Genomic DNA, 22,810 nt, shown 5'->3' on the forward strand with positions numbered 1-22,810 from the left:
TACAGGTCACTGTTGGCTAGTCTAATTTGTCGCAGACATCTGGCTGTGCACGTGTTTGTGTAAGGCGTTCATCTCTTCCTCTTTCATGTTATGTTTGTAGTTCCCCTGTCCCCTTCCTCAGTGCACGATAACCGACCAAATGTTTCCTTAGTTAAAATTACCTCTCTGCCTTATCATTATATTTTTCTCTCTCTTTCTTGAAACCGAAAAAAAAGGTACAATAAATTCACTCGTGTATGGTCCGCTTTGGCGGTAACTGATGGAGAGTGGGACAATACGAAAACTTTCAGTCTGTAGGCATCGTTTTGACAAGTGGACACGGAAGACAACTTCTATTTTCGACGAGCTGGTACACGGCTGAATCATTGCTCGTTGGCCCGCTGTTGATCAATTAAAGTGTCATCGAGTGGGTCATTTATCTAACTTGCTAGTTCGACGTGAACGTTTGCTTGCTTAACTCGTACTAAATGAATTATTCTGAAGAGTCGCATAGATCATCTGGGAGGTCTCTTTTGTCAGCTGCAAGCACGCCTTCAGTGGGCGTGCCCAGTGGACAACGCTTTCGACATCAATAATTTTTAAACATGGATGGTCAAGTTCTAATTTTGTTAATGTAGCTTTATTAAATCCAAGAGCACCCGAAAGATCGATCCGCAAGCCAAAGTATACGCCACCGGGACATGGTGCAGAGCGCTGGACAGTGCCTCTCCAGCATTGCTTGTGCTACTGTTGCGAGGGACGATCTTGCGATCCTGTCACTCTCTTGCATCGGGTTACTACCCACACAGTGTTTCTATACATTTTGTGCCGACACGTGCCTCCTCGGCGTTGCTCTGCTCGGCACGCTCTGCAGTCTCGGGATCAGCCCTGGCCTCGGCTTCACTGGAGCTGCTGGCCGGCATGGCATTGCTCTCTGGGGAAAGAAAATGTAGATGACGGATGGCAGAAACAGATTCAAGAACTCAGAAACACCGCGATGGATATTCCCATAGCAATGAAAGCAACAATGAGACCACGAAAAAGAATTATGTTGGGTTCAGCTTTTACAGAGACTGACCGACACATCTCCAGTTATTTGCAAGTGCGTAGGCCTTGGCTTTTCCTTGAAAGCTATCGCTGCGAAAGGAAAAAGAGCGCAGTGTAATGCAATAAAGAATTGCAAACTCTGGAGTGTTAAATTGGTTCAGTTGGAGCATGGTATGGGTAATGGCAGATCTTTGTGCGCTGGGAAACGAACTCCTGGTCGGCTGGCAATGGTGGCGATAACGAGCCGTTCAATGGAAACGTGAATACAGCAACATTACGTGCAATTAAGAAATCTTTCGATGTGAAGAATGCTGTTTCAGATGCAACCAAAAATAAAGGTACCTTTCAAGTTCTCGTTTACTTTTTCTTTTTACTATAACGTACGCTGCCAAGATTCTCAACTTACACCGATGGATCATTGTCCGCTGGGTCATTGCCCGCTGCGTCACCGATGGGTCATTGCGAGGGGAATGTGATTCCGGATTCAATGTTAGGTTGAAATTCAAAAGCAAGGCAACTCACCTGCCACAATGAGACCAAAGATGGCCAAGCCCACAAGGATCACTTTCAGCTGCATGCTTATTTTTCGGGTAATGCTGGGCATAAAAAGACATAACCAGTAATTTCTCAGGGCTGCCTTTCTTCCAAGCTCATTTTCTACTACTTCCATGTGTCTACCACACACAGTTCTTTGCAGCATGGCGTGACTCTAAATTAGCCTGGCGAGTGCTTCTAGCAATTGAATAAATGGATATACATTTAGCATAAAATGGGAGTTTTGTAAGCAGTGGTAAGCATTGCAAGCAGTGGTAATACCCGCATACACAGGGCCGATTAAGCAGAGCTTGTCCGTTCTGTTCTCTCTGCCCTTGGTCGGCGTCTTTTTGCGTTGTTTGCAAGCTTTTCCTAATTGAACATAAATGAATTCCAGTTGTGATTCGACATAATATTCAACTTATCTGATCAGCTGCGGATGATCAAGAATAAAATTGAGCTATATCGCTAAATGGCATGCCGGACGACGAAGGAGACGAAGACGCGTGCCCTTGTGTGCAGTAACTCAAATTCATCATCATCATCATCTTCTTCAGCCTATATTCAAGTCCACTGCAGGACGAAGGCCTCTCCCTGCGATCTCCAATTACCCCTGTCTTGCGCTAGCGTATTCCAACTTGCGCCTGCGAATTTCCTAACTTCATCATCCCACCTGGTTTTCTGCCGTCCTCGACTGCGCTTTCCTTCTCTTGGTATCCATTCTGTAGCCCTAATGGTCAACCGGTTATCCATCCTACGCATTACATGACCTGCCCAGCTCCATTTCTTCCGCTTAATGTGAACTAGAATATCGTCTATCCCCGTTTGTTCTCTGATTCATACCGCTCTCTTCCTGTCTCTTAACGTTACTCCTAAGAATTTTCGTTCCATCGCTCTTTGTGCGGTCCTTCACTTGTTCTCGAGCTTCTTTGTTAACCCCCAAGTTTCAGCCCCATATGTTAGCACCGGTAGAATGCAATGATTGTACACTTTTATTTTCAACGACAGTGGTAAGCTCCCGGTCAGGATTTGGCAATGCCTGCCGTATGCACTCCAACCCAATTTTATTCTTCTGCAAATTTCTTTCTCATGATCAGGGTCCCCTGTGATTAATTGACCTAGATAAACGTATTCCTTTACAGGCTCTAGATGCTGACTGGCGATCCTGAATTCTTGTTCCCTTGCCTAACTCAAGTTATGCAGTACCAAATAGTCCACCGATCGGTTGCTTGGAAGATTAAGATATTGACACGTACACATGTTTATCTTTCACTGGTGGCCGCTTTCAACATTGGCTGACAAATGTTAAACGTTATCGCTCGGCGCAGGACGCGCCTGCATTGGAAGCTTCTCGGACGTTATCGATGCTTCTATCCGTCGTCTGTGGTCACCGACGCCCATGTAATCTGATTGTATGAGCGACGCGAATTGTCTAGAACTTTCTGGAAGACACGCGGGCATCAGGGATTAATCTGGAACCTTCGATGACTCAGGTATAAAAGCCGACGCGTTTCGCCGCTGATCAGATTTTCGACGATCGCCGACTGTGTTCGCCGTTATCGTTGTGCTTTGAGTGTACCTTGCTTTTGTGGGCACAGGTTCGCCCAATAAACAACCAGTTTCGTCGTACACAGTTTTACGACTGTTTTCTTCAGCGTCACTACTACGTGACATCTGGTGGAGGTGCTAGTGCGTTCATGCAGCGAACGCCCCCGCAAAGCCGCGATCCAAGCCCGAAACCGGAGGACAACGCCAACGTCACCAAGGACCAGCGAGCTAGCCGTAGGCAGCAAGGACTTCTGCCGGAGTACGGACTTCTTCCCGAGAAGACCACAGCGATCAAGGCCAAGTCAACGACCCCAATGGCAGCCCCAGCGTCCGCCATCCTGCTGCAACAACCTCGGGAGCCCCCGACCTTCCGTGGATCATCGGCTGAAGACCCTGAAACCTGGCTGGAGACATACGAGCGGATCGCGACGTTCAACAAATGGAGCGACGACGACAAGCTACGCCATGTCTATTTTTCGTTGGATGACGCTGCTCGGACCTGGTTTGAGAACAGAGAGACCACCCTGGTTACGTGGGACCTTTTTCGTGAAAACTTCGTGAGGACCTTCACGAGTGTCGTACGAAAGGAGAGGGCAGAGGTTCTCTTAGAAACCAGGGTGCAATTGCCGAACGAGAACATCGCGATCTTCACGGAGGAGATGTCTCGCCTCTTCCGCCACGCCGACCCCGACATGTCTGAAGAAAAGAAAGTTCGGTTCTTGATGCGGGGTGTCAAAGAGCAACTATTCACCGGATTGATGCGCAACCCGCCCAAGACTGTCGCCGAATTTCTTTCCGAGGCCACAACGATCGAGAAGACGCTTGAAATGCGCGCTAGGCAATACAACCGCCGTGCCCTGACCAACTACGCCGATGCTCAAGCTCTAGGCGCCGACGACCTGCGCGAGACCATCAGAGCAGTCGTTCGCGAGGAGCTGCAGAAGCTCTTACCCAGGTCGCAGCCTCAAGTGGCATCTATCGCCGCCGTCGTCAAAGAAGAAGTTCAGCGCTCACTTGGAGTTCCTGATGTGCAGCCGCAATCGCCGCAACCCCAGCCGGAAGCGCTGACTTACGCCGCCGTTGCCCGTCGTCAAGGCCCTCCTTCACGCTCGCACCAGGGCCAAGTAACGCCGCAGTTCCGTCGCCCACCGCCGCCGCCGCAGCCAGCACGCCCGCCCGTCACCCAGCGCAGCTACCCGAGAAAGACGGACATTTGGCGCGCCCCCGTCGAACCGCCGCCACAGGACGACCAGGATGACGACACTTTCTTGGGACCAATCAGTGCCGACGAATTCGCCGAACAACAGCGAGCCGACCCGGAACTAAGGAGCCTTGTAGACTACCTGGAAGGCAAGACCGTCATTGTGCCGAAGGTGTTCAGGCGAGGATTGGCGTCGTTTTTCTTGCAAAACGACATTCTCCTAAAGAAGAACTTCTCGCCTCTCCGAGCCAACTACCTCCTCGTGGTACCCTCAGCATTGCGTCCAGAGGTTCTGCAAGCTCTCCATGACGACCCAACGGCTGGACATCTCGGTTTTTCACGCACTCTCGCGAGGATACAAGAAAAATACTACTGGCCTCGCCTCTCTGCCGACGTCGCCCATTACGTAAGGACATGCCGAGACTGTCAGCGACGCAAAACACCGCCGACAAGGCCAGCCGGACTTCTACAGCCAATCGAGCCACCTCGCCGACCGTTCCAGCAGATCGGGATGGACTTACTGGGGCCTTTTCCGACGTCGACGTCCGGAAATAAATGGATCGTCGTCGCTACGGACTACCTAACCCGCTACGCCGAAACAAAAGCCTTGCCCAAAGGCAGTGCCGCCGAGGTAGCCCGATTCTTCGTTGAGAACATCCTCCTGCGTCACGGTGCCCCAGAAGTCCTCATCACCGACAGAGGCACGGCCTTTACGGCAGAACTAACTCAAGCCATCCTGCGGTACAGCCAGACAAGCCATCGCCGCACCACCGCCTACCACCCGCAGACGAATGGCCTCACCGAGCGCCTAAATAAGACCATCGCCGACATGCTGGCAATGTACGTCGACGTCGAACACAAGACGTGGGATGCCATCCTTCCGTACGTGACCTTCGCATACAACACGGCCGTGCAAGAAACGACGCACATGGCGCCGTTCAACTTGGTCTACGGAAGGAACCCGGCAACGACGCTTGACGCCATGCTACCAGACGTCGCTGACGAAGAAAATCTCGACGTTGCCACTTATTTGCAGCGTGCCGAAGAAGGTCGACAGCTCGCCCGACTGCGCATCAAGAACCAGCAGAGGACCGACAGCCGACACTACAACCTTCGACGACGCTACGTCGAGTACCAGCCCGGTGACCGTGTTTGGGTCTGGACTCCGATACGCCGACGAGGACTTAGCGAGAAGCTGTTACGTCGCTATTTCGGACCATATAAGATCACCCGACGTATTGGCGCACTGGACTATGAGGTCGTGCCAGACGGCATTTCGCAATCACAGCGGCGCCGGGCACGACCTGAAGTCATCCACGTGGTGCGTCTTAAGCCTTTCTACGCCCGCTGACAAACTTAGGTACTTTGTTATTTTGTTATTGTTTTTTGTTATTTTGTTTATTACGCATGGTTTTGTTTTCGCTTTTGTGTTTGTTTGTAGCATCGGGACGAAGCTTTTTAAGGGGAGGGTATTGACACGTACACATGTTTATCTTTCACTGGTGGCCGCTTTCAACATTGGCTGACAAATGTTAAACGTTATCGCTCGGCGCAGGACGCGCCTGCATTGGAAGCTTCTCGGACGTTATCGATGCTTCTATCCGTCGTCTGTGGTCACCGACGCCCATGTAATCTGATTGTATGAGCGACGCGAATTGTCTAGAACTTTCTGGAAGACACGCGGGCATCAGGGATTAATCTGGAACCTTCGATGACTCAGGTATAAAAGCCGACGCGTTTCGCCGCTGATCAGATTTTCGACGATCGCCGACTGTGTTCGCCGTTATCGTTGTGCTTTGAGTGTACCTTGCTTTTGTGGGCACAGGTTCGCCCAATAAACAACCAGTTTCGTCGTACACAGTTTTACGACTGTTTTCTTCAGCGTCACTACTACGTGACAATATTTCTCATACAATGAGGTGGCCACGGCGGCCGCATTTCGATGGGGGCGAAATGCAGAAAACACGCGCACACTTAGACTGGGTGCTCGTCAAAGAACTCCAGGTGGTCCAAATTAATTCGGAGACCCCACTACCTCGTGCCTAATAATAAGATGGTGGTTTTTGCACGTAAAACGCCATAATTGTTTTCATCAAAGGGGTAATAATATACTGCAGGGAACAAACTGATTGTTCAGTTTATTCAGAAGTGAAATTTGATGTTACGAAAGAATTTTTCTTCTCAGATGTTTACTCTTTTTATTGGTTGGTTACTCGTTGAAAAAAATCGGGGTAGCTTGCACCAGTGGCGCAAGGCTAAAGACACAGCGGTTGCTAGCTGGTCCTGTCTGTACCAAGTGATGTTAAGTTATACGAAATTAGGCCAAGTTATGCTAAGTTATACGGAGTGTATAATTATTTACTCGTGGTCTGTGGCATCGGGGAACGCCTCGCGAAGCACTTGCAGTCCGAGCACACGTAGGGAAAGTGGGGCGAAAGCTCTGCACAGTGTACGGGCGGAACGCAGCAGTCGACAGGTCGAGTTGACGTCATGGTGCATGCGCAGTAGCGCGCACCTGGCGGGAGAGTGCCCGAGCCGCCTCCAGAGGCGCCTGCTGCAGTCACGGACACCGCGAGCGTTCGGCGCTAATGCGGGGAAACGGAGAAGCGCGGTTGGCATCGGCAACACCTCTGCGCGTTGCCTCATTGGTGCTGCTAGAATTTGTTTCTCTCTCTCTCGCTCTCATTCTCTCTTTCTCTCTCCCGAGCATACCGCGCAACGCGCGCACTCTCGCTCTCACTTTCTCTCTCCCAAGCATAGCGCGCAACGCTCCGCGAGGTGGTTGCTTCTATCGCACGAGCATAGCGCGCGACGCGCGAAATCTCTCTCGCTCTAATTTTCACTTTCTCTCCCGAGCATAGCGGACAACGCTGCGCGAGGACGTTGTTAGGCAACGCAGTGCTAGGCGCCGCACATTACGGCGGCCGGGTTAAACAGCTTCGCTGTATAAAAAATTAATCAAATCTATGTCAGCAATCGCAACTGTTATATTCCTCTACGAAGTGGGGTATGAATGGTTGCCTTCAAGACATTTCGTTTCAGAAATAAATTTATAAAGCGAAATGCTGCCGAGGTGGCCAGATAGGTTATGTATACTAGAATTTTTTTTCCCTTCACAAAATGTTTAATCATTTCCTCTGACATATTATCCAAATCTAATAATTTTTTGGACTACTCGAAGAGGTTGAGTGCGCTTGCTCAAAAAATAAAATGCCTGATTGACTATTTTAGGAAACTTTACTAATCTACATTTTAAATTTCGTTCTACTTAGTTTAATTATTTCATCGCCATTTTTAAGCATTGATGCTGAAAAATAACTCGGATATCAAAGCATTTTTGGAACACTTTGGGAACGCATTGCTACAAACTTTTGTCATCCTCAAATTCGTTCGAAGTGAAAATGGCTTGCGAACTGAATGCCTGAATTTCTTATGCTGTAATATGGGCCGTAAAGTTTATGCATTTTGGTTTCTCGTGCAAATGATATGCACTTTTTAAAGTAGCCTTTCTCAAAACGTAGAGTTTTCCTGTATGCCATGGGCGATTTAAAAATATCATTAATAAAATACACCCTATAGAATTTTAGTGAATCGAAGTTTAGAGAAGTTGTGAAGGTCTCACCAACGGAGTAGATGACGCTCAGTTGTTTCCAGACGGTCCTCTATTCAGAAGTGCTCAGTAAATTGTAGATCGAACTCGCGTTTTATACCTGAACGAACTACTGTACGTGCCGAGAAAAATTCCTGTGACCTCTTTCCTGGAGGATAAAGCTTGTCAGAAGTTCATCTGTTGCACCAAATGGAGGTTATTTTTTTGAAATTTGGACTTGTATTCATCATGTTTGCTTTTTAACATGGTGACACACGCAGTACCATCCGTGATTGAGTTAGGCGAACGCACTGCACTCTGTCCAGGGCGTAGCACTAATCTGATAGCTGCATCTCGGTCGAATAGCATAAATGTATCGGTCAGTAAGTAGGCACAGCAAGCCTTGAAGACTTGATTGTCACTTCAATTTGGGCCTTGACACATGACTCAAAGCTTACTGTCTAGTGATTTTACATGAGTTAGCAAACGACTCCAAAAACAGCGATGTTTTTGTCATGCGATTTTAGAATTTTATGACTGCAATTGTGTCAACTTTCTCAGCATGGCCGTAGAGGCCGTTGGCATCGCGTCAACGCCGGTAACGTCACTCACTTGTCGTAATACTTAAAAACGCGAATATCTCAATCAAACATGCTTTTTGAAATGCGACAGATGACACTAAGGTATTACGTTTCTATAATGAAAACTGTTTACGGAGTTAATTAGCTCGACAGCGGATGCCCTCTCGTCAGTCATGCAGAGATAACTTTAGCATCATTCCGGCTTATCAATGTCTTTTTACAGGTCGCGCACTGTACAATTTCACATTCGTTTTAAACTTCTATTTTAAACACAGTACGCATCGTAACTCCAGACAAGGCACAATTGCTAGAACTGGTAATGCCACTGATGCTGCAAACACAAAGTTGTCTGAAAAATGCGGCACCATGCGGCACTTCGTCGCCGTTGTCTTCATTGCGCATGAAGACGCGCGGCTCCGGGGACTGGCAAGTGTACTCGGTGATCGGATCATGGTGACAGCGGGCACATTATCACATGAGCGCTCTTCTTCGAAGTTTTTTTCAACAGAAAAACATTGTAAATGTGCGCGTGACATGCTGAAGAGGAAACTGTTTTTTGAAACGATGTTTAATGCACAAACCAAAAATATTAAAAAGTCGGTTGCTATATTGGCGATATGAGCATTCACACCAATAGTTGAGCTCATGATGACTATATGTATTAACTTAAGTCGTATCACGTTTGCAATCTCAACACAGTTCCCACTCGAATAACCACAAGCACTGCTACTTCGATCAAACATGCATTAACAAATTTTGAGGTGATTATTATTGCTGGAGTTTACGACAAGCCTATTACATATCACTGTACATTGTCGCTGTCTACAATGTACAGAAGAAAAAACGTGACCGGCCGGTGTTTGGAAAACAAATAGACTATGTGGTTAAAAATAATATTCTCAATACTAATTTATGTGATATATTCGATGACGACATTAATACATAATTTTAAGTTCATTTGGGTTCTTGAATATTCAATCGAAAGAAGCAGTAGGAAAGTGTCAGTTCATTCTCGTGACAAGCCACAATGTCCCTTAGTGAATAAACAAATTGAGGAAGTTATAGAAAGCAAGGATTATTGGTACGATAAATAGAAACGTGATAAAGACAATGAATTTTATTTACGTCAGTTCAAATCAATGCGTAGCAAATCTGTTGCAATGATGCGAGCGAGTAAAAATGATTATTACGCACGCCGAATAGAACAGCCGAACGGTAACTCGAAAAAGAAATTGGGAAATTGTGAATGAAGTCTTTAGCAATTCTCGCGCATCAAGGGCACTTCCGTGTTTATTTAATCATTTATTTATATTAAAATACCTTACAGGACCAAAGGGCATTGAGTAAGGGGGATTTAGTTATTAAAATTAAGCACAAGCTTACTAGTAAGGAACAGGGTTACAGAGCAAGTGAACATTGAAACGGAACGCAGCAGAGTAAATTGCAAAATATAATACAAATGCAAATGTCATTGATCTCAACACGGTTGAAATATTTAACACATATTTTTCTTCCATTGACCCAAGTTTATCTGAACAATTTACAGAGCGGACTACTCAACGTAGTCTTCCAAATTCTAATACCAATTTATTTGTAATGCGTGACCTTGAAGAAATTAGATCTATAATGCTGAGAATGCCAACAAACAAGTCTGCAGGATTAGACGGGTAACCGTAAGGCTTGTTAAAGAGAATGTTCATGCTCTCGGACCAGCTTAATGCCGCCTACTCCACCATTCAGTAGAAGTAGCAATGTGCCCATCCTGTTTAAAACGGCAAAGGTTGTTCTGAAATACAAAATTTACGTTCGCTCTCACCCATCTCATTAAAGGCCAATCTACACGTTGAGTATAATTAACAATATCTATGAAAAACTTCTTGCAAACCGTTTTCATAAATATATTGCAAAGTATAACGTCCTGTCTCCTCATCAACACAGCTGCCGACCAAATTACTCTATTACACTGCCGCTAAAACCCTTACTCAAGTGATAAGTTAGTAGCAGTTATCTTCTTAGATCTCAAAAAAGCACTCGATACCATTGATCACAGTGTACTACTATATAAATTAGATCATTACGAATATCGTGGGTGTGTGTTTGAGCGACTTTCAAATTACCTTGAGGATATTCAAAAACAGTGGTAATGCATGCCATGACGTCTTCCATGCGGCACTTTCGCATCGATGTTCCTTATATGTGAATAACTTGGCGCACATATTTTAATCTTCTAACATGCTGATGTATGCTGACGATACGTGCATTATAGCTGCAGCTAATAATCCAGATTATCTTGAGGTGAAAACAAATGGCGAATTAAGTAATATTGCACAATGGTTATCAGATAATTGAATAACTATTAACATGAAAAAGACTAAATATGTCGCCTTCCACTCCAGGTGGAAATCTGTGAACGCCAATGAAATGAAGTTAGTAATCAACAAGTCTGAGATTTAACAAGTGTCTTCATTTAAGTACTTTGGAGTCATTATAGATAAACATTTACTCTGGGAAAGCAGATTCAAAGTATTTGCTCCAAATTAGTTTCGGGATGTCACGCTCTAACTCAGGCTTGTAATTACTTTGGTACCACCAAGCTACAAATGCTTTCAATTACTCTTATTCGTTGTTACCTCTGATATTGCATTTAGTCTTCGGGAGGCACGTACTGAACTTATCTGGACCCGGTAAGCCGACTGCGAAAACGTGCAGTGCGTATCATAAACAATTGTAAGCAGAATGGTCCTAGCAAGCCTTTGTGCTACAGATTACCAGATTCTTCCCTTCGAGCTGTTATGGAAATTAAAAATAGCAACATATGTGTACACAACTGTTAAATACAATTATCCTTTCCAGTGCCGTTGTTTCGAGCGCCTTCTCGTTGTACTAGACAATTATCTTTCGGCAATTTAAATATTCCTCCTACTAATAAAGTCTATACGGTGAACGACTTCTACAATTAGTGCCACTAAATCTGAATAAATAATAAACATACATATACCAATAAAAATGTCACCTCATTTCGCTAACCCACTGCAACACTACATGGAACAGTTAAGAAATATCTGACGTAGTCAAATATTTATGAAAGGTGGAACTCATTTGTATTTTCTTGTACATTGATTATTTTTTTCTTGTTCTTTCTGAAATATACTTTCGTATAATGTAGATGCGACTTTATATGAAACTTGATGAACATTGATTGGCTTTATGTTCTATATTATATTTCATCAACATTGTATGCTTTATTGTTGATAAAACTGATGAGAGAGAGAGAGAGAGAAAAACAACTTTTATTGGAAACGAACGGCAAGTGTAAGAGGAATTTATCTCCCCTCCCTTAGATGGCGGACAGGAGCCCTTGGGTCTTAGCGGCATAGCGGCATCTTCGGCTTGCCTGATGACTTGCAGTGGGTGCTCGCAGGCTGAACTGAGCATCGCGGTCTCCCACTGCTCCGCGTTCGTATACTTGTTGTTTGGCCCCTCCACTATGTTGGGGCAACCCCAGATTATATGTGTGAGGTCTGCCCGCTGATTGCAGTCTTTGCATTTATCAGAGTAGAGCTCTGGATAACAATGATTGTAGGCGATCGGGTTTGGGAAGGTGTTTGTAGTAGGCGCCATGCTGTCGCCTGCTGTTTATTTAATGAGTAGCGTGGTGGAGGGTAATGCTGCCTCCCTAATCTGTAGTGTTTGGTAATTTCATTGTAAGTGACCATGTGGTCTCTCTCCGCAATCGGGCCCCGCGTTGTTGCTGCTCCTGCTCGGCTCGCTAACAACTAGGATGTGTGCGGTTTCATTGCCCGGGAGGGAGGAGTGCGCGGGCGTCCATATGCCATGAACGTCACACTACCCGCGACAGTTACTTATGATCAGTAACGCCTCTTTGGAGACCCTTCCCTTAGCGAAGTTATGAAGCGCACTTTATAATCACTGATTATGACGCTGGCGGTTGTGGAGGCGAGCGCCAGCGCTATGGCCGGTTCATCCGCGATTCCTGATCTTCTCGTTTTAATGGTGCCGCTGGCAAGCAAGTGGCCCGCTTGATTTGAGGCGACCACTGCCATGTGTCGACCGTCTCCATATTCCCCCGCGTCTACATAAACCACGTCCGCATCGTTTTGAAACTTCTTATGCAGTGCTTTCGCTCTTGCATTCCTCCGCTCTCGGTAATGTTCTAGGTGCATGTTTCTGGGTAACCGTGGTACGATGATGCCCTCTCTGATTTCTGTTGGGATGTCGTATTTATCCCTGCTTTGTCCAGCGTACGTGATACCGAGCTTCCGCAGGATGTGTCTTCCCGTGTTGCTTTGCGCCAGTCTTTCGTATTGTGCGATCGTATGAGCCTCAATGAGCTCTAGAGTCTTGTTCATTCCCTGGTGATTTGAAATTTATTTTATGATTGTATATTTGATTTTGTTCAACGTTGTTTTATTGCGATAGCAATTATATGGACACCCCAAAGCAGATTTCTGCCGTCGGCGTCGCCGTCGTCGTCGCCGTCGCCGTGAGGTTCCGTATGACGTCAATGGAGATGAAATCGTTGCCGCGCGCCGCCGAACGCTGTATGTGCGAGTGAAAGGGCGCGAGGGACGCGCGCTTTCACGGGGAGTGAACCCACGACGGAGAACAAACGCGCGTTCTGCGTCGTGCTCCCTTAAGGGCTGCAGAAGTAGGCGTCTCTTTCCTCCTTTACAATCACCATACATGTAGAGGAAACGAGCCTTCTTCCGACGTGCGAAAGGCCGTGGGGGGAGGGAGAGGGAAGGGAGGCGACGTTTAGCTGTGGCACCAAGTGCCTATTTATATCAGAGGCTCCGGCAACAGTCACCAACGCCGCACGCATTTTGTGCGAACGCGGGCAAAACGCCGACGGCGTCGACAACATTTCTGCGTGTTGCCGGTGCTGCTGCATGTCCAAGTTTATACAGCTGATAAAGCGACTATCATTACTCCGTATAGCTCTCTACAAATTTGCTATCGCAATTGATGCTTCGCCTTTCAGGTGAAACTGCGACAACTTTTTTTAATGCGAAAGCAATATATGCCCCATTACGCTAAATTCCTTCGACGCTTGCGTGGCCGACATATGGTACCGAAAATGAGCGACGGCGCAAAGTGTAAAAACACGTCAAAACATCCTCGGAGTGACGTCAAACTTTTCAGGGCAGTTTCTGCAAGCAGAGGAAATTAATGGCCATGAAATAAAAATTTGGCGCATTTCGGGCTGGGTGGGAATCGAGCCCGGGCCTCAAGAATGCGAGACGAGCGCGCTTCCCGACGCTACAGCGGCTACACGGTTCTGGCTGACTAAAGGTGTGCCTAGTGCGTGCGTTTATGCGCGCGTTCCTGACGTTCCGGTGTCCACAAACGGTATAATGCTGTCGCATTCGATCCCACACTTCGGCAATCTTACGTGTGTCTGCCAAAATGTTTTCGGGTACAGTGGTGACCAAATCAGCCGACTGACGCACCCTAGATAAGTGTAATTTACGCGGTGCTGTATTAAATGAACGAGACAGGAGAAGCTAAATGGAGGCGAAACACTTAATAACCCTGTCACTTAAAATGGGAAAGCAAGGTGAGCATAAGCGATGCAGGCAGAGAAGACGAACCGTATCGGGATGGTGAAGAACTCTTCCCAGACAGATGAGGTGTAAAAAAAACGGTTTCACCGCGCCAGACAAACTGCTGCAGGAAATAGAAGTAAGAAGACATGTATAGTGACCAGTGTCGAACCCGGATATCCCAGCTTAGCAATCAGATCATACCGCAACGCTAATCACTGCCAACTTGCCGATATTTCTGTACTCGAAATATTAACCACTGACTACAAACTGTAAATGTTCGTGCCGCACGATTTTTGTTGATTTGGCTATTTCCGAAGGCCAGTTCTTGTGCATTCTTAACGTACATTTTACTTTCACATGTTATCTATAACCCATTGAACACTTACAGCCACTTCTAATCGTCTGTTTTGTTGAAAAGGCGAGCCCTTTGTCGCGCGGGCACTGCTTGCCCTCGAAGCAGGCTACTGCACGTAGATTCTCCCTCATGTAGACGCAGAACCCCACCTACATAATTCACTTCTTTATGTAGGCAAATCAGGATCAATGCATAATAGGTCAATGCGGACATGATCATGTGTGCATTTTAGCGTTTGCAGAAACACGACGTCTCATACGACACCATATGCATGTGCTACAAATTTCCCAGTTTTCCATACTGGTCAGCATAACGGTATAATAGACATCTCCCTGTTTGCAAACAGCGTGACGTCACTGCGGGGGCCCCTCCCATCTGCCGCCCCTCCGAAGCGGGCGTTGGTTGGCAAAAAGCGTTCGTGCGACCTGTTCTGTCTGCATAAGAGCGCTGCTTGTATATCAACTGCCGCGATCGTAAGTCTATCATATTGAAATTCTTTGAAGTGACAGCAGTTACGGACTGTACTTAGGAAGGATAATCGTCCCCGTTTTACCGGTACAACAACGTAGCGTGCATGGTTCCCGTAAGTCAGCGTGTGGTGATTTCGTAAAAGTGCGCCTCTTCCGCAGATCAAAAATCCACGAAAATGTGTTATCCTCGAAAACGAACCTTTCATCACAGATGATGCACATTTCCGCGGTGACAAAGTGATACTTCGCTAAATGACTGGTCTTCGAACACAAATTTCTATTGCATTGTCGTGAATGCACTGATTTGCGCCCCATTTACACTGTAGCTTAAAAGGATATACAAGATGAAGTTCGTCTACAACTACACGGCGGCTCAGTGGAGCCGTACTTAGTAGCGGCGCCTGAATTCGGATGAGGGAGAAATGCAGACAAGCTTATTACCCTGCTTTAGGAGCATGGTTAGATACCCTAGGCGGAAAAAAATAATCCCGATCCTTTCGTTACACTGTCCCCCATAAGCGGCTGTTCGGCTTAGGGATGTTAAACACCATAATTTAGTTTTATTTATTAGTCTCGGTTATGTGAGTGTACAAAGCAAAAGCTTACCTAAGTACATAAGTACATAATCCGTTGCGCGGTAACTTCTTTGTCTGCTGCCTCCTTTGCTGCTGTCAACTTTACAAGACCCAACTTTTGCATGTTTATGCGCATCATCACAACATAAACTCGGTGCCGTAAAGGTATACCGTATACCAATAACGAAAAGGGAAAAAAAGGAAAGTTCAGTTTTACTTAAGACTCGTGAGATCTGCGTTAAATCGCGATAATTTCAGTGGTTTGCCTTTTGGGCATTCTCCGTGGTTAAATGTATACACGCAGCTTCGGCAGTGGTCACAACATCGTAGGAGCTCATTTGTGGTCATACCTCTCAGTCGATAGATTATGGTCAAACGAAGGTTCTTTTTATTTGTTTTTCTTTTCATATTTTTTGCACGCAGCGCGAATGGCCCCGAAACACATGAGCTCACTAATCACTAATCATTCTCACCTGCTCAATAATTACGGATCCTGAAGTTCTATCGGAGCCTGATCACTACGACTGGTTTTATTACACGCAACACGCGTCCACAGTCTCGTAAGCGAGATCGCGTATAGCTAATCGCGTAAGCTAATCGCGTAGTACACCACACGCGCGCGCGCGCACATATTCGGTGGTCCATTTCCCTACTCAAAGGTGAGCCGATATCGTCGCTGTTTTTCGCCGCACACTTTACCGCAACAAACGTGGCACACTTACATGGAAAAGCCGATATTCTGCATTGCACAATCCATCACACAACATCACTACGTGGTTCACGTTCGCAAGCAAAAAAGGCCGGCGTCGCCACATTTTCATAACGCAGTTTACCACACACCGACGTTCTCCGACACACATTACTGCTAATCCCAATGTAGATACACCATCAACAAGGACTTTCGCTTTGACCTTCAATATCAACACAGGCGGAGGCATATCTTTCAGAAGCTAATCTCCAGTGACCTCACCTCCATTGGCCGCGCTGTCTAGTCTTCCGGTTGTGGTGACCTTGAACGACGCCGTGGTGAAGGAGACTGGTGCTGCTTGGGCGTCGGTCATACATGGCCGACGCCCTTATAGAATGCTGACTAACGGCCACATCCTCTGGTATAGAGGTCTTCGAGATTAGACAGAAGCGCTGACTAACGGCCACATCCTCTGGTTTAGAGGTCTTCGATATTAGACAGAATACGGCGTAGGATTTCTTATTCGGACATAACGGGAAACATTCCTGAATTCTACTGCATTAATGAGAGGGTAGCAGTCAAAACCACTTCTTTTCGAGCCACTATCCCAACCACCGTTTTATTGCGATAGCAATTATATGGACACTTCTACCGGATTTCTGCCGTCGGCGTCGCCGTCGTCGCCGTCGCCGTCGCCGTGAGGTTCCCTATAGATAAAATCTTCGCCGCGCGCCGTATGCCCGAGCGGAAGCGTGCGGGGACGCGCGCTATCACGGAGAGCGAACGCACTCAATCTCCCACGCGCAAGCAAGGAAGCGGGAAGCCAGCGCCGGAGGGAGCGGGGGAGGGGGAGGGGGGCGCACTTCTACTCTGCCAACAACCGCGCTCGTCGCTCGCCCCGCACCGTCTCTTATCTCCCCACGGCTCTGACCTTTATGCGCCGTGCATTCGCCGCTCAGTTTCCGTTGAAGCGATAGACCGCACGTACCTTCGCCGCCGCAGCTTGCTGCCAGCGTTCTGACAGTCGTTGTTTGCAGTCATTCTGTGTGATCTATTCATGTTTGTTTGTGCGCGCTCACACCACGCTTGTTCATTCAGTTAGTAATAGTCGGGCCACATTTTCCAACGCACGCTACACATGCAATGCTGCCCGGATCGGCAGTGCAGAGCTACAGGTGTGTCCCTTCGCACGCGCTGCGCACGGGAAGCGCTTCTCATCAACACCACCGTTTCACACGCGCCTTCTCGTGGTCATCGAGTCTCTCTTCATGTCGGTCTACTTACGCCGCAGAACACCTGCTACTTAATCAGCTCATGTTTACTACAATTCATATTGCTGCCAAAGCCGCTCACCGTACTTCGTATGACATTGCTGTGTTGCTATCGCATTCATTGCTTCGCCCTTAGGGCGAAACTGTGACATTGTTTTCATACCCAAATAGCCATTGTAATAACAAAAATATTTTGGACGCAAACTAGCTTAGGGCTAACGGTCCACTCAGTGTGTGCAAATATTATGTTGCAAAAGAATGAAATGAAGTCCAAGTCAGTCAAAACTCCGACATAGCTGGAACGCCCACGATAGTTCCTATAATTCTATCTCGGCTAAGAATGCACACTACACATATCTAGGTACGCCTCACACTTCTACAGAACACCACGTAAAATCAAACACGCGTAAATTGCTCACCAGACACAAATATCGCGCCAGAAGGTTGCGACAACAGCCATTATCAAATAGAAATCGGGAGTAGATACAGTCTTTTCATCTGATGCATAAGGAAATTAGCAATACTGATTTCAGGTATCCCTGTCTAGGTACGACATACGAGGGACCTGCAGTTCTTGCAGCTGGTGCTCTGGTCCAGCAAACGTCTGCCTATAATCCCTGAGAAGACTCATGAAATATCAGGACAGTGAAATCATAATCCATGAGCTCTGTAGTCACCAACACCGATTCTGGCTCATATCTGTCCAGAAGAACGTGCCTAGCTTTTCTTATGCCACTTTCATTTATTAGCATATTATTCTCAGTGGTTTTGACATTTTTAATTGATCTGTTCAATGGAAGCGGGCAGGATGGATGGCAACCTTAATGTTACAATTAACAGAGCCATCGCTTGAAGATTCCGCCTCTTTTTGCGCAATAAGGTGACTGCTCCTCCGAGATCATCTAGCTGCTTCAAAAATGTAAGAATTATGTCTATTTACTAGGGTGACCTTGAAGTTGTCAACAGGGCATAGCCTCGGTATTGTCATATAAAAATCTGTTCACGTTCTTGCCGCACACCACGAGCACGTGTCAATGATTTTAATAGGACTTGACTCGATACAAGTGTTGTCCCGAGTAGCAGAAAGCTTCGTTCTATGCAGGATTGCTCCTACGCACTGAGTTGCTTCTATGCGCTGTTAGAGGGAACAAGTGAGCGCGTGGTTTATGCTCCGCACAACACCATGGGCATGAAGCGTCAAAAAACAAGCACATGCACAGAATGGTGCATATGCTTGATTATTATGCACGAGACACTTTGCGAACACACTGAAAGGGCCTCCAGCGGCCAGTCACGCGTCAATTTTAGGTATATTCGCGGGCTTCTTTCACGCTCGGAAAGACACTCTCATGTAGAAAGTCTAAAGCAACAGAAAGCTCAATCTGGTGTTTTTCGTGTTGCTGTGAGATTTTATCATGGACACCTTTCATCTACTTATAATGTTTGAGAAGTTAATGGATTAATTAAGACTAATTATTTGTTTAGGTGGAATGGAAAAAACATAATGTGACTATCTCGAACCAACGGCAAACAACATTACCTTGGTTCTGTCCAGCTACGTGGCATTTTCGTATTAAGGCGAAAGCCTTAAATGGCTCATTGGCCGAAGCATCTAATGTTCGGCCTTATGGCCCCAAAGTTGTGTGCCACCAAATGTCACCTAAATTATGTGCTAAAGAGTGGCACAAGAACCCCCGACCATAGGTGGGAGTCGAACCCCCGACCTTTGGTGTAGATTAAGGTGAAGTTAGTTGAGGCCCATGGCTGGAAAAATCCGACGTCAGGCGTTATGGTACCAAAACTTTGCTCCACTACAAAGTGGCACCACCACAATCATCGACCATCGGTGGGAGTCGGACCCCGATGTGACCCAAACAGTGGTAAAAGCGCTCACAATACCTCTCTCTTCTCTCTCTCTCTCTCTCTATATATATATATATATATATATATATATATATATATTGTAGTGAAGAAGAGGAAGAAGTGCTCTTGCGTCTGTCGCTGTGCGCACCATCAGCGTTCGTGGACGGCCTCGATTGCGTGAGTCGTCTAATATATATATATATATATATATATATTGTGAGCGCTTTTCACGCACCTCATCATTTTCATCGGTGTACAATCAGCATGAATCATCCAAGATCTTCTAAGCGGGCGCGGTCTGTGGCATCGCCTAATAACACCGTTTGGTATGGTTCCGTCCTTAGAACTGGTGGAGGTGCTGTTTACTTTCATTAGGGATGTTTTCGTGCGAGAGCGTGGCAGGTGGACAATACAGGTTTCCACGGCCTATAATTCACACTAAAAAGAAAGGGAAACATAGCTATAGCATATGAAAGGAACAAAAACAGTTGTCGAATGAAATGAGAGCGGAATAACATGCATAGGCGCACTTACTGGGGTGCAGGGGCGGGGGGGGGGGGGGGCTTCCCCCCCCCCCTACCCACTGTCACAAGTGGGGGGCAAATGACTAACCCCCAAACTTTTCGAAGCGGGCTTTTTCGGCTGCACGCTGGAAATTGCAACAAAACTGTATCTGATGCTAAAATGCCTTTCGTAGTAGAGTGACCACATAAGTACTGTTTTTTTATTAAGATTCCCCTGCTTGGGCAGCGAGGTTTCTCATTTCTACCTCCTCGGGACGCACTGTAGCGGGCAACGCCTGTGTTTCGCCATGCACGCTCGCGCAGCAGAGAAGGGTTTTCGCTGGGCAGATCCCGCCCTGAGAAATGACAGCTTGCGCTACTAGCATCGTGCACAGTTTTTGGCACTATATCCGTATTTGATAAGAAGCACGTACGCACCGAGGCAACGGCTTCAACCAGCCGGCGACGAATCACTTTCTCCCAAAGCGAATTCTTCGAAAACCGAAGCGTTGCAGAATACGGCCCCTGCTGTTTTTCAAGCGAAGCGACACTTGTCTCACAAGTGACGGTGCCGTTGAAGGAATGACCGGAAAAAAAAAAAAAAACGTCTCGCGCACATATCGCGCAAGTGAAGTAAAACGGCAGGAAAGTCTAAGAATAGACGTCGCGTGAACCGTGAAACACGTGAGGCGCGTGCCCATAACACGTGACAGAGCACCCAATCAGGAGCGGGCGCATGCCCGGGGTAGGGCAGGGTGGGCCAGGGTATCTCGCGCGTTGCTAGTTAGTTATGTAAGGTTTTATGGCGCAAAAGCAACTAAGGCTATGATGCGCCATGCGCAGGATGAAAATGTATAATTTGATGAAAGTGCTTCAAGCAACAAAAATTTACTTCACAGATTGTTTAAGAACCCTGTTTCATATAACAACTTAAAAACATCGTCTAAACATGCAAGTGCGTTTTCAGCTAGGATCCGGGATGGATTTAGTTGTGTTAGTGTATTGTAAAGTTCATAAAAATATTTCTGTCTTTTTTCATCCAACGCTGGACATGTTATTAAAATGCGATTCATAGTTGGAGATCCATGGCTTTGATCACAAACCGCTTGTTGTTCATATTTCAATAAAAAGTTGTGTGTAAGATAGGTGTGCCCGTTGCGAACGCCGCTTAGAATAACTTCCATGAATAGTTCCTGGTGATATGATGTCTTCCACTCCTGTAGTATGGGTTTTACTATTTGTAGCTTGTTGTTTACTCGGCAGCCCCACTCGTGTTGCCACTTTGAGTTGACCCCATTACGGACCACCCGGACACAGTCCTTAAATAGATAGATAGATAGATAGATAGATAGATAGATAGATAGATAGATAGATAGATAGATAGATAGATAAAGAACTTTATTGAGGTCCTGAAGGATTCCGCCCCCGTTTTCCGGGATTCCGGGATCCCGGGAGGATCGCGGGCCGCTCCCACGTAGGGACGGGGAGGCCTAGCTTCACCGCCGCGTCGTGGGCCTTCTGGACAGCCTGGAGTTGTTGTAGTAGTACCGGGCTCTTGATCATGGAATCAAATTCATCTTCAGAGAAGTCGTGATGCTTTCCCTGTAAAGAGGGGCACCTCCAGAGCATGTGTCTGAAATCACTGCGATCATTACAGTCTGGACAATGTGCTGAAATGTCTGAGTAGTGACTGTAAATGGAGAGGCTGGGATATGTCCCCGTCTGAAGCATGCGAAGAGAGATTGCTAGTGGCCGAGACAACTTTTCGTGTGGGAGTGGGAAGGACCTACGCCCCATTTGATAGTGTTTCGTGACCTCGTTGAAAGTAGTCAAAATGTCCCTAAAATGAAGGCTGGGGGCTGGTTCCTCCGCCTGAGCCGCGCAAGTCCCGGCGCGGCAAGTGAGACCTCGCGCCTGGGAGTGGGCTAGCTCGTTGACATTGGAAAGGCCCCCGACCCTCGAGTCAAGATGAGCAGGGAACCAAGTGGTGGTGTGGTGTGTGAGTTCCTTGTGAGCGAGAGTTCTAAAAACTTCCTTGCAGACGGTCCCAGAAGCGAAGGCTCTAGCAGCGGATCAAAAGTCAGTGTAAATATCAGTTCCTTGCGGATCAAGGAGAGCGAGTGCGATGGCCATCTGCTCTGCTTTGTGAGGAGAAGAGGTTCGAACCGATGCTGAGGATAGAATCCGACCCTTAGTATCGGTGGATACTACTGCAAAGTGAGCGGAGGCTCCGTACTGGGCGGCATCGACATAGCATGCAAGCGGAGAGTGGGCGTGAGCGTGGGCTAAAAGAGAGGAGGCTCGAACGACACGCCTGCCCACGTTGTATTGTGGGTGCATGTTTCGTGGAAGGGGAGAGACCTTGATGCAATATCTCATGCGATCAGATAGATGTGTGTTTTGCACTTCGAGCGTGAGGGGGTTGTGTCCCGTGTCAATAAGGATCTTTCTCCCTGCTGATGTAATTGAAAGCCTGGCAACCTGTGCCGTTTGCTGAGCCTCGATGACTTCTTCAAGCGTATTGTGGATTCCAAGGTCCATCAGTTTCTCTGTACTCGTGCGCATCGGAAGACCTAGGACTATCTTGATGCTTTTTCGAGAGTGTTTAATTTAGTCCTCTCGTGGCGTTGCCACTTGTGCATGGATGCGACATAGTTTATGTGGCTCATCAAAAAGGCATGGAACAGTCTGAGGAGGTTGTCCTCCCGAAGACCACCCCGATTGTTGGAGATCCTAGCGATTAATCGGATGACCCCTTCCGCCTTGGAAGTCAGACGGTCGATCGTACGGCCGTTCGGTCCGTTCGCTTCGATGATCATGCCCAGAACACGTATGAAATCCACCCTCGGTATTCGCTTCCCCGCAGCCGTGTGCAGCCTAATGTCCACGTCTGCCAGTGGTTTCCAGTTTTTTGGTTTAGGACCCCTTCTCGTAGGCCGATATAAAAGAAGTTCGGACTTTGACGGCGAGAGCTTGAGACCCATTTCCTTGATGTACACTTCAACACAGTCGACGGCCTCCTGAAGGGAGCTCTCCACG

At 47.1% G+C, this 22,810-nt stretch overlaps 1 long non-coding RNA gene across 1 annotated transcript; it reads right to left on the reverse strand.

The window, feature by feature from the left end:
• Positions 1–707: 707 nt before the first annotated feature.
• LOC125941744 (uncharacterized) lies at positions 708–8,055 on the reverse strand. The gene is made up of 3 exons (XR_007464579.1): positions 7,932–8,055; positions 1,549–1,622; positions 708–913 (listed from the first exon to the last, which is right to left on the reverse strand). It is a non-coding gene; the product is annotated as an uncharacterized LOC125941744 (long non-coding RNA).
• Positions 8,056–22,810: the final 14,755 nt, after the last annotated feature.

This window comes from Dermacentor silvarum, unplaced genomic scaffold (assembly GCF_013339745.2).
Source record: "Dermacentor silvarum isolate Dsil-2018 unplaced genomic scaffold, BIME_Dsil_1.4 Seq18, whole genome shotgun sequence".
NCBI lineage: Eukaryota > Metazoa > Arthropoda > Arachnida > Ixodida > Ixodidae > Dermacentor > Dermacentor silvarum.